Here is a 10,517-nt window from a genome sequence, read left to right on the forward strand (position 1 = left end):
ATTTTGTGGTTAAAATGATAGATTTAATGCTGGTTGTAGCACTTGTTTGTTGTTTCAGCTGTCAAGCCATTCTAAACAGGTTTTTGCCGTATGTGTTTAAATGACACTGTTTTCTTTTGTGTTCCTTAGTTCAGATTCTTGACCTGTAACGATTTGAACCGTGTAGGTGTAACTCCTTGGCTTACGTATAATCAGTTTCTTCCTGTAGTCTTCTGCTGTGTGTGTTTGCTTGCATGTATTTAAGTGTACATTCTTATTGGATCCTTTGAAACTGGGGTTGTAGGTGGTTGTTAGTTGCCATGTTATTTGGAATGGAACCTGGGTCCTTCTGCAAGAGCAGCAATGTGCTTAACTGTTGGACCGTTTTTCCAGACCCTATTTTTTAAAAAATATGTATTTATTTAGGGCCCTGTGTGGAGGTGCATGCCTTTAATCCCAGCATTTGAGAGGGCAGAATCATGTGGATCTCTGTGAATTGGAGTCCATAGGATGGTTGTGAGCCACCATGTGGGGGGTAAGGGGTGGAAGGGAGAGGGGGAGAGGGGAAGAGGGGGAGAGGGAAGGGGGTGGGAGGTAAGACATACTCTTAATTGCTAAAACCATTTCTCTAGCTCTTCTAATTATTTTAGTAACAGAATAAAGTTATACCTTTCTTTTGAGTGGTAGAAATTTTAAATGATTTTATATAGCCCAAATGAGGCTTAAATTTGTAGCTAAGAATGACCTTGAATTCCTGATCTTCCTGCCTTAGTTTTTCAGATGCTGGGATTATACTCATCTGTTACGTGGCACTATTCCCAAGGAGATGAAATGGCTACTCACCCCAGATAGGGGTGGAAAACTCAAAAGCAGCTGCCACACTTACCATGTCTGACAACTCACAAAAGCTGGAACCCTGGGGATCTCTGCACAACTTACTGGATAGGTGGAAGAGTCTCCTCTCTTCAGCAGTCCTTGCTGAAAGTTTTAGGAATGTCCACAGACTCTGGAATTGTTTACTTTCTGAATCTTAGCATTTGAAATTTAATCTTAAAATTTCCTGAGCCTCCCTCAAGGATGGAATGGCTTAATACATAGGAAATTGCTATACAATACCATCTACAGTCACATATTTCCAATTTTACTTACTATTATCCATCACCTTTTCAGTCCCTGGAGTTAATTAAATATATTAAGTTCATCAAATTCAACAATAACATTGAAAATAAACGCTATTATTACAGGTTTTTTTGTTCTGAATCCCTTAAAATAATCTTCATTAAAAGTGGCCCTCTGTACCAGGCACATGCCTTTAATCTCACCCAGCACTCAAGAGGCAGATCACAGGCAGATCTCTGTGAGTTTGAGGCCAGCCTGGTCTACATAGTGAGTTCCAGGCCAGCTGAGGCTACAGGGAGACTCTGTCTCAAAAAGACATTAATTAATTAATTAATTAATAAAAGTGGCCCTCTGAGATCTGGGCATGATGGCACAAGCCTTAATCCTAGCGCTCAGGAGGCAGAGGGAGGCAAATCTCTGTCAGATTGAGGCCAGCCTGGTCTGCATAGTTCCAGGCCAGCTGGGGCTACAGGGAGACCCTTCCTATCAACTATCTGAAAAAGACCAAAAAATAGAAAGTGGCCTTCTATATTTCATTAAGTCTGCATCTTCATATCACCCATTCTCATATAGACTATATATATGATATATATCATATATATATGATATATATATATAAACTTTGTACTTTTCTTCTGACCTTTGTGTGTGTGCGTGTGTATGCACACGCATTTGTTTGTGCATGTACGCTGTGATGTACATATGAAGGTCAGAGGACAAGTGTTGGGAGTCAAGTCTCTCCTTCTACAGTGTGAGTCCCAGGGATCAAACTCAGGTTGTCAAATTTGGTGGGAAGTGCTTCTACCAGCGGATCCATCTCATGGATTCTGGTTCCTATTTTCTAAAATATTTAATTTAAAATTTTATGTGTATGAGTGTATTGCCTGAATGCAATGCCCACAGAGGTCAGAAGAGGGCGTTAAATCCCCTGGAACTGGAGTTACAGATGGTTGTTAGCTGCCATATGGGTGCTGGAATTCAAACCCAAGTCCTCTGCAAGAGCAGCCAGTGCTCTTAACTGCCGAGGCATCTCTCTAGCCCCTGTTAGTTTTTATTTTATGTGTGTGAGTGTTGAGCCATCCCTCCAGGCCCAAGAATAATAGATTCATTGCATCTGGTTCTCTGCATGATGGCTTATGTGTATAATCCCAGGATTAGGGAGGTTGAGACAGGCAGATTGCTTTGTGTTTAAGGCCAGCCCTATCTCAAACAGCTTGTTATAGTGGCACTTGCCTATAATCCTAGAACTTGGGAGGTGAAAGGAGGATCAGGAGTTCAAGGTATCCCTCCCTACCTTTATAATAAGTTCTAGGTTAGACTGGGCTACATGGGACCTGTTTGAAAATACAAATACAACCCCCCCAACAGCAATAAAAAGGTAGGTGTGGTAGCTCACACTTATAATCCTACTACGAAGAAGGCTAAGGCAAGAGGATAGCTTCAAGTTTGAGGCCAGCCTGGGCTACAGAGTAAGATCCTGACTCAACTTTGTTTCTTTTCCTGTTGCTATGATAAAATACCTTGACTAAGCAACTTAAAAGAGAAAGGGTTTATTCTGGCTCACAGCTTAGGGTAATGTCCACCGTGTTTGGGAAGTCATAGCAGCAGGAGCTTGAAACAGCTGGTCCACAGGATAACACTGCATCCACAGTCAATGGGTAGAGTGTAAGAGATCCTTGTGCTCATCTTTTTTCTTTTTTATGCAGTCCAACATCCCAGCCCAGGGAAACAGTGCTAACCAAAGTGGGTGGGTCTTCCAAATGAATTAAAATAATCAGGGTAATCCCCTACACACATGCCCAGAGGCTGAGATTTCCCAATTTAGTCAAGATTCTGTCAAGTTATCAATACTAACCATTACACTGCCCCACCCAAAATTACATCTGTAATGAAAATGTACAGGTTTTTTTCTTGTCCTTATTTCCTAAATAATGCAACATAACAACTATTTACATAGTGGTTACCTTGTATCAGTTATTGTAAGTAATCTAGACAGGATTTTAATTTTACTGGGAGGAGATGTGTAGGTTGCATACAGATACTATTCTATTTTCTATAAGAGACTTGAGCATCTGCAGATTTTGGTTGGTATCTGAGCCATTCCTCAGATACTCAGGGATAACTATGAAAATAGTTTTCGAAATGTGAAAGAATCTAAAGCTTTGTCTTGTGGTGCAGCTACTTTTGTGGTGCAGGCCTTTTGGCTCAAGGCCTACCTTAGTTACAGAGCAAGGTCAAGGCCAGCTTAGGTAAAATTTAGCAAGATTCCATTCCCAAAGGAAAAGTAAAAAAAACAAAACAAAAGACTGAGAATATGACATAGTTCAGTGATAGAGCACTTTCTTAGCTTGCATGAGATGTTAAGAGTCAATTCTCAGTATCATCAAAACAATAAGAAAGAAGAAAAAATGCAATATTTACTACACAATGACACATTACTGTGATGCTTGAGTAAACACAGCCTGACTCTTAGCAATCACTTTAAACCAAGTGAAACTGTTCTTTCAGAATTCTCTTGGAACTGTCCCCTCAAATAAGGGCTTGCTCTTTATTTTATTGAAATAGTATATGCAGCATGAAATGGGGAAGTAAAAATGAACCCTTGTTTTATCAGAAGACTTTGTCCCTTCTGACCTCTACTAACCTAGAATATCAGACACACAACCACAGACATTATCAGTGTAATCCCATTTATTGTTTGAAACACAAATGAGATAATCTTCTTGACTGATATTGAAAACACATACACACATAGATTATTCTGGGTCAAGGGTAAAGAAGGGTCATAAAGAAATTAAGGGTCTAGTCCCAGGTCACAAGAGGAACACAAGGCTCCGTGGGCTTGTGTACATTTGCTTCTTTGAATTGGGTTGTTAAAATAATATATCACTCTTTTTCAAAACAGGATGTCTCGGGCCATTCAAATTCCAGTCCCTTGTCCTGTGCAGCTTGGTACCTTAACAGATGACTCCTTGGAAGCTCAGTTTCATGAGTATGTCAAACAAGGGAACTATGTGAAAGTGAAGAAAATTCTTAAGAAAGGTAAGTATTGTGTTAAGATGGCAGAGATGACATGGTTCTTATTTCTGAATGATGTTTGGAAAAAATAGTGCCATCATAAAACTATGAGTAAGTTATGGCTCAAAAAAACCCCCAAAACCAAACATGTAGCTCAGCTGAAACACTGTTTACACTGTTTTCTTATCCTACATGAAGCCCTAGATTACTAACACCACATGGAAAACCAGGTGTGGTGGCACCTGTCTGTAATCCCTGTACTAGGAAGGTAGAGGCAGGAGGACAAAGAGTTCAAGGTCATCCTCAGCTACCTAGTGAGTTGAGACTAGCCTGGGCTATATGAGATCCTGTCTCAAAGAACCAAAAAACAGATTGGAGAGATGGTTTAGTAGCATCTGTTAAGAGCCCATATTCAGTTCCCAACACCCATGTTGGGTGCCTCATAACTGCCTATAACTCCAGCTTCAAGGGATCTAACACCTCTGGCCTCCATGGGCACCTGAAACCCCAGGTCCACATACGTACACACATAATTAAAAATAATACAGTTAAATCTTTTAAGAAAGTGCTAAACTAAACAAACCAAACCAACAGACAAAACATCACCAACAAAAACTTTGGTTACTGGGATAATAGGTAATATGCCTGGCTCCTGGCATCTGTAGTTTCTGATAGGCAAATGTCATTTGAATCATTGTTCCCCTCTATTTAGTGGTTTGTTTTTCTTTAGTTTCTTTCAGAGTTTCTCTTCTGGTTTTCTTTTTCTTTTAAAATTTATTTTCATTTTATTTGTATGTGTGTATTGCCTGCATGTAGATAAGTGTACCCATGTCATGCAATGTCCTCATTGATCAGAAGAGGCTGTCGGATCCCCTGGGACTGGAGTTACAGACAGTTGTTAGCTGCCATGTGGGTGCTGGGATTCAAACCTGTATCTTCTGCAAGAATAGTCAGTGTTCTTAACCACTGAGCCATCTCTCCAGCCCCTCTCCTAGCCTGGATTGCTTTCCCTTTCCCCCTTCTCCTTTCCTCCTCTCACATGTCCTCTCTGTACTGGGGATGGAGTCCAGGCCTCAACAGATTGTAGGCCTTAAACTTTTTTTTGGTCTTTGAGACAGGGTCCTCCTGTAGCCCCAGCTTGTCCTGGAACTCACTATGTAGACCAGACTGGCCTTGAACTCACAGAAATCTGCCTGTCTCTGCCTCCCGAGTGCTGGGATTAAAGGCATGCGCCACCATGCCCAGCTAAACTTTTCTTTTTTTAAAAAAATTTTGCATGAGTATGTCTATGTATATGTGTGAGAGTGGTATATGTGTGTGTAGCGTATGCCCATGTGTGTATGAGGATAGATATGCAGAAGCTAGAAGGGGTGGTGGGTCTCCTATCACTCTCAACTTTATTTCTTTTGAGGCAGGATCATGTCCTGAACCTGGAGCTTGTTTTTTGATTTGGTTTGGTTTGGCTAGGTTGAAAGCCAGCAAGCACCATTGATCTGCCTGTTTGTACCCCTCCACCCTACAGTGCTGGGGCAACAGGTATGCATGAGACAGTGCCTGGCTTATTTTGTGAGTGCTGGGTTCCAAACTCTGGTCATCATACTTACACAGCAAGCACTCTTTTTTTTTTTTTTTGGTTTTTTTGAGACAGGGTCTCCCTGTAGCCCCAGCTGTCCTGGAACTCACTATGTAGACCAGGCTGGCCTTGAACTCACAGAGATCCACCTACCTCTGCCTCCCGAGTGCTGGGATTTGAAGGTGTGTGCCACCACGCCCGGTAGCACTCTTTTTAATAAAAAAATTTTATGTATATGATGTATTGCCTGCGTGTGTGTAAGTGCATCAGGGTTGTGCAGTGCCTGAGGAGGTCAGAAGAGGGCGTTGGATCCCCTGTAACTGGAGTTAAAGACAGTTGTTAGCTGCCATGTGGGTGCTGGGAATCGAACCCGGGTCCTCTGCAAGAGCAGCCAGTGTGCTTAACTGCTGAGCCATCTCTCCAGCCTTTTTTGGTTTTTATGAGATAGCCCAGATTTCACTCTGTAGCCCAGGTTACCCTTGAACTTAATATAATCCCTGTGCTTCAGCATGCACAATTTAGTAGATGGAAGTAAATGTATTATAGCTAAGTGAACTGTGTAGATGTACTTACAAAGAGAATTAGGGTCACAAAATACATTCCTGTTACTGGTAACTGAAAAGATCAAAGATGGCTTCCAGAGTGGTGGTAAATCTTTTTGTTTGATTTGATTATTATTACTGCAGAGTGAACGTGGATTTTATTCTTAAAAATTTTTTACATTTATTTATTTACTGTGTATATGGAAGTCAGAGGACAACTTGTAGGAGTCAAGTCTTATCTTCTACCACATGGGTTCTGGGGTTCAAACTCAGGTTGTCAGTCTTGGCAGCAAGTGCCACTTCAGTGGCCTGGATTTATTAAGGAAAAGTGAGAAAAATTTTGGGGAGTGGAAGGGGCTCCAAGGGAGGAATACCTTCTTTGATTATTATTTTGTTAGTTTTTGAGACAGGGTCTCCCCATAGCCTCAGCTGGCTTGGAGCTCACTATGTAAATGAGACTGGCCTTGAGTTCAAGGCCAGCCTGGTCTACATAGTGAGTTCCAGGACAGCTGGGGCTACAGGGAGACCCTGTCTCAAAAAGACCAAAAAAAAAAAGATTTATTTGTGTTTGTGTATATGTATGCACATGTGTGAAAGCCAATAAAGGGGGGACAGGAGAGATTCTTTGGGAGCTGGAATTACAGGCATGCCATGAGCTTCCTGATATGGGTGTTGGAATCCAAACTCCAGTCTTCTTACAGAGCAGTAAGAGTTCTTAACAAGTTGAGCCATCTCTTTTAGTCCCTTGATTATTTTTTGAGTTGAGGCCTCATTTTGTTTCCTTAGCTTATCTAAAACACTGTGCAGCCCAGTTTGGGCTCAAACTTGTGGCTAATCCTCCTGCATCAGCCTTCTGAGTGTTGGTATTATAAGCATGAGCCAACATGCCTAGCAAGTTAAGTCTTAGAATATGCTAGAGTGACAGATCCATGTGCTGTTGGTGCATCTATCTACCTAGAGGAGATAAAGGTATAATGTGTGTAGTGAGGGAGTTCCCTAAAAAGATAGAATGAGGGGCTGGAGAGATAGCTCAGCAGTTAAGAGCACTGACTGCTCTTGCAGAGGACCCGGGTTCGATTCTCAGCACCCACATGACGGCTATGAACCGTCCTTAACTCCAGCTCCAGGGGAATCCGAAGCCCTCTTCTGACTTCCGCAGCATAGCACGATACAGGTGCACTCACATGCAGGCAGTACACTCATACACATTAAAAAAAAAAAAGGAATGAAAAACAGAAAAGCCTTAAATATAGAACGGCCCTGATCAGACCAGGATTCTAGGTTGAAAGTGATTGGGAGGTACATTATAACTTAAGGAATATAAGGACTGAAGCAGAGTGTGGTGGCTCATGCCTGTAAACCTAGCATTTGGGAGGCAGAGGCCAAGTCTGAGGCCAGCCTTGTCTATACAGGAAATTTCAGGCCACCCAAACCTACAGAGTAAGGAAAGTGGTGTGGTGGCACATATCATTAATTGTTCTAATTCTAGCCAACCCTGGCTACATAAAAGTATGTCTCAAAAAAAAAAAAAAAAAAAGGTCAGATGTGGTGGCACGTGCCTTTAATTCCCAGCACTTGAGAGGCAGAGGCAGGCAGATCTCTGTGAGTTTGAGGCCAGCCTGGTCCTACATTTTGAGTTCCAGGACAGCTGGGGCTACAGGGAGACCCTGTCTCAGAAAGAACAAAAAAGGGTCTGGAGAGATGGCTCAGCGATTAAGAACACTGGTTGCTCTTGCAGAGGACCTGGGTTCGAATCCCAGGCAGCTAACAACTGTCCCTAACTCCAGTTCCGCAGGATCCGGTGGGCAATACACTCATACACATGAAATAATAATAATAAATAAAATATTAAGAGAAAAAACATAAAGGATAACTCTGACAGCAGGAGATATACTCCCAGATCACCAGACCTGGTCAAACTGTACCAACATAATCAAGGTTATCCTTAGCACTAGTTCCAGAGATAGAAAAATTACTATTACTATTTTACTTTGTGTAATTCTTTTTTTTTTTTTTTTTGGAGACAGGGTCTCCCTGTAGCCCCAGCTGGCCTGGACTTAATATGTAGACTAGGCTAGCCTGAAATTCACAGATCTGCCTGCCTCTGCCTCCTAAGTGCTGGGAGTAGAGGCATTTGTCACTATGGCTGGCTAACATTGTTCTTTTTCTGAAGGAGTTTAGTAGCATTTATCATTATGGCTGGCTAACATTGTTCTTTTTCTAAAGGAGTTTAGTACAGAGCGTCTGACTGTCTCTAAGGTGGGTGTGTAAGGAGATGTTACCAAGAGAAGTGATTGGATGAAATGACTGCCAAATATCTTTCCAAACTGATGGTTATATTAGTCATGTTGACACTGTAGGAACTGTAGGACACAGGGTTCCTTTTGCAGGTTCTGGTATTTATTTATTTATTTATTTATTTATTTATTTACTTATTTATTTATTGACACAAGGTCTCACTATGTAGCCCTGGCTGGCCTAAAACTTACTATGGAGACCAAGTTGGCTTAAAACTCAGAGATTTGCCCGATATGGTGGCACATACCTTTAATGTCAGCACCTGGGAGGCAGAGGCAGGTGGATTTCTGTGAGTTTGAGGCCAGCATGATCTACAGATCGAGTTCCAGGCCAGCTGGGGCTACAGAGAGACCCTGTCACCAAAAGGCTAAATAAATGAATACATACATACATGTATACATAATAAAAAACTCACAGATCCGCCTGCCTCTGCCTTCCAAGTGCTGGGATTAAAGGTGTATACCACCATGCCAGCAGCTTCTTCGGTCTCTGGATAAAAGAACATGTAAATGTACTTAGAGGGGTACTAGAGGACAATTTATTGGAGTCAGAGAATAGCTGGCCAGGCTAGCTAGAGAAGCTGCCAGGAGATGGAAAGCAAAGAAAAAGTTCCATCTTTAATACAACAGGAGGAAAAAGGTAGACCTTACAGGATAAGGTGAACACATCCAAAAACTGTCCACAGACAGCCTTTTTTCTTTAGCTTTTACATGCCTTCTTGGGATAATGGGGGCCTTGGGTACAAAAGCAACACTTTACCATTGGTGGCCAAACGAGGAAATACTCAGGATTCAACCGGGGGTCTAAAAACCTGCGCGTGCCTGCGAACATTGGTTTTGGGGTGAGCCGGGCTCGAAGGCAGATTCTGTGACCCAGTCACGCACCCCAGGCGGGGCGGAGGGAGTGGGGCGGGGCCAGCGAGAACTGTGAGGCGATTGGCTGTTTCGCGGCCGTATGCTAATTAGTGTTCAGCGTGCGCTGTCTTCGGGAAACTAGCAGTTCAGAGCGCTCTGTTGAATGTGAAAAATATCCTGAAAGAGAACACGACACACTTCGGGCAAGTGGTATCGTTGAGAACAGCACCAAAAGAAAAGTCCGGAACCAAGGAAAGCGACTCGCCGTGAACAAGAAGTGAGTGCGTTTCGTACAGCATGGAGAGCGGGCGGTGCCAAAGCTAAGACTATACTTTCAGGGATCATTTCTATAGTTCGTAACTAGAGAAGTTTCTCTGACTGTGTAGAGTACCCGAATCCACGAGGACGAGACATAGCGTTCCCTTCTGAGCGTGAAGCTGGCTTTTGGTGTTGCTGTTTTCCGCAACTGCCACTTGCCATTGATGATCGTTCTTCTCTTCCCCTGGGAGAGACAGAGGGAGGGATCGCAGTCTGAGTGGTTTCTTAATTTTGCTTTCTCTCGTTATAGAATGTGAGATTTTGAGTTTGAAGTATTAGTTAGTTGGTACTAGTAAGTGCGTGTCTGTGCTTGTCGAAACAGTAGCAGGAGAATAACTTTTATCAAAACTAAACAGTTAAGTAATAGAGAAAAATGTAAGTGGTGTGTTTTGTCTCCCACACCTATATGATGGCCCTGAAACTTCAGGGATCTGACACCCTTTTTTTTGATCTCTGTAGACAGGAATTGTTAAGTGCACTACACTGTAGCAAGCCTGGCAACCAGTGATTCCCCCGACAAACATAGTGGAAGGAGAGAACTGACTCGCCACTGTTGTCCTCTTACACTCACAGTGGCACATGTGCATGTATGTCCTCATACAATATAAATTAATATAAAATTAGAAATTAAGGGGGCTGGAGAGATGGCTCAGCGGTTTAAGAGCACTAACTGCCTGGTTTCCATAGCAAGTTCCAGGCCAGCTGGGGCTATAGGAAGGGAGGCCCTGTTGGAAAAAAAGTATATATATATATATATATATATATATATACACATATACACACATATAAATAGATATTCAGAGTACATAAGGTCAG

General features: G+C 42.3%; 1 non-coding gene across 1 annotated transcript; it reads left to right on the top strand.

The window, feature by feature from the left end:
• The first annotated feature begins 9,705 nt into the window (after window positions 1–9,705).
• LOC115071966 lies at window positions 9,706–9,923 on the top strand. Its single transcript, XR_003851035.1, has one exon. It is a non-coding gene; the product is annotated as a small nucleolar RNA U3 (small nucleolar RNA).
• Window positions 9,924–10,517: the final 594 nt, after the last annotated feature.

Source organism: Nannospalax galili, unplaced genomic scaffold, assembly GCF_000622305.1.
Source record: "Nannospalax galili isolate Female #2095 unplaced genomic scaffold, S.galili_v1.0 scaffold879, whole genome shotgun sequence".
Lineage (NCBI taxonomy): Eukaryota > Metazoa > Chordata > Mammalia > Rodentia > Spalacidae > Nannospalax > Nannospalax galili.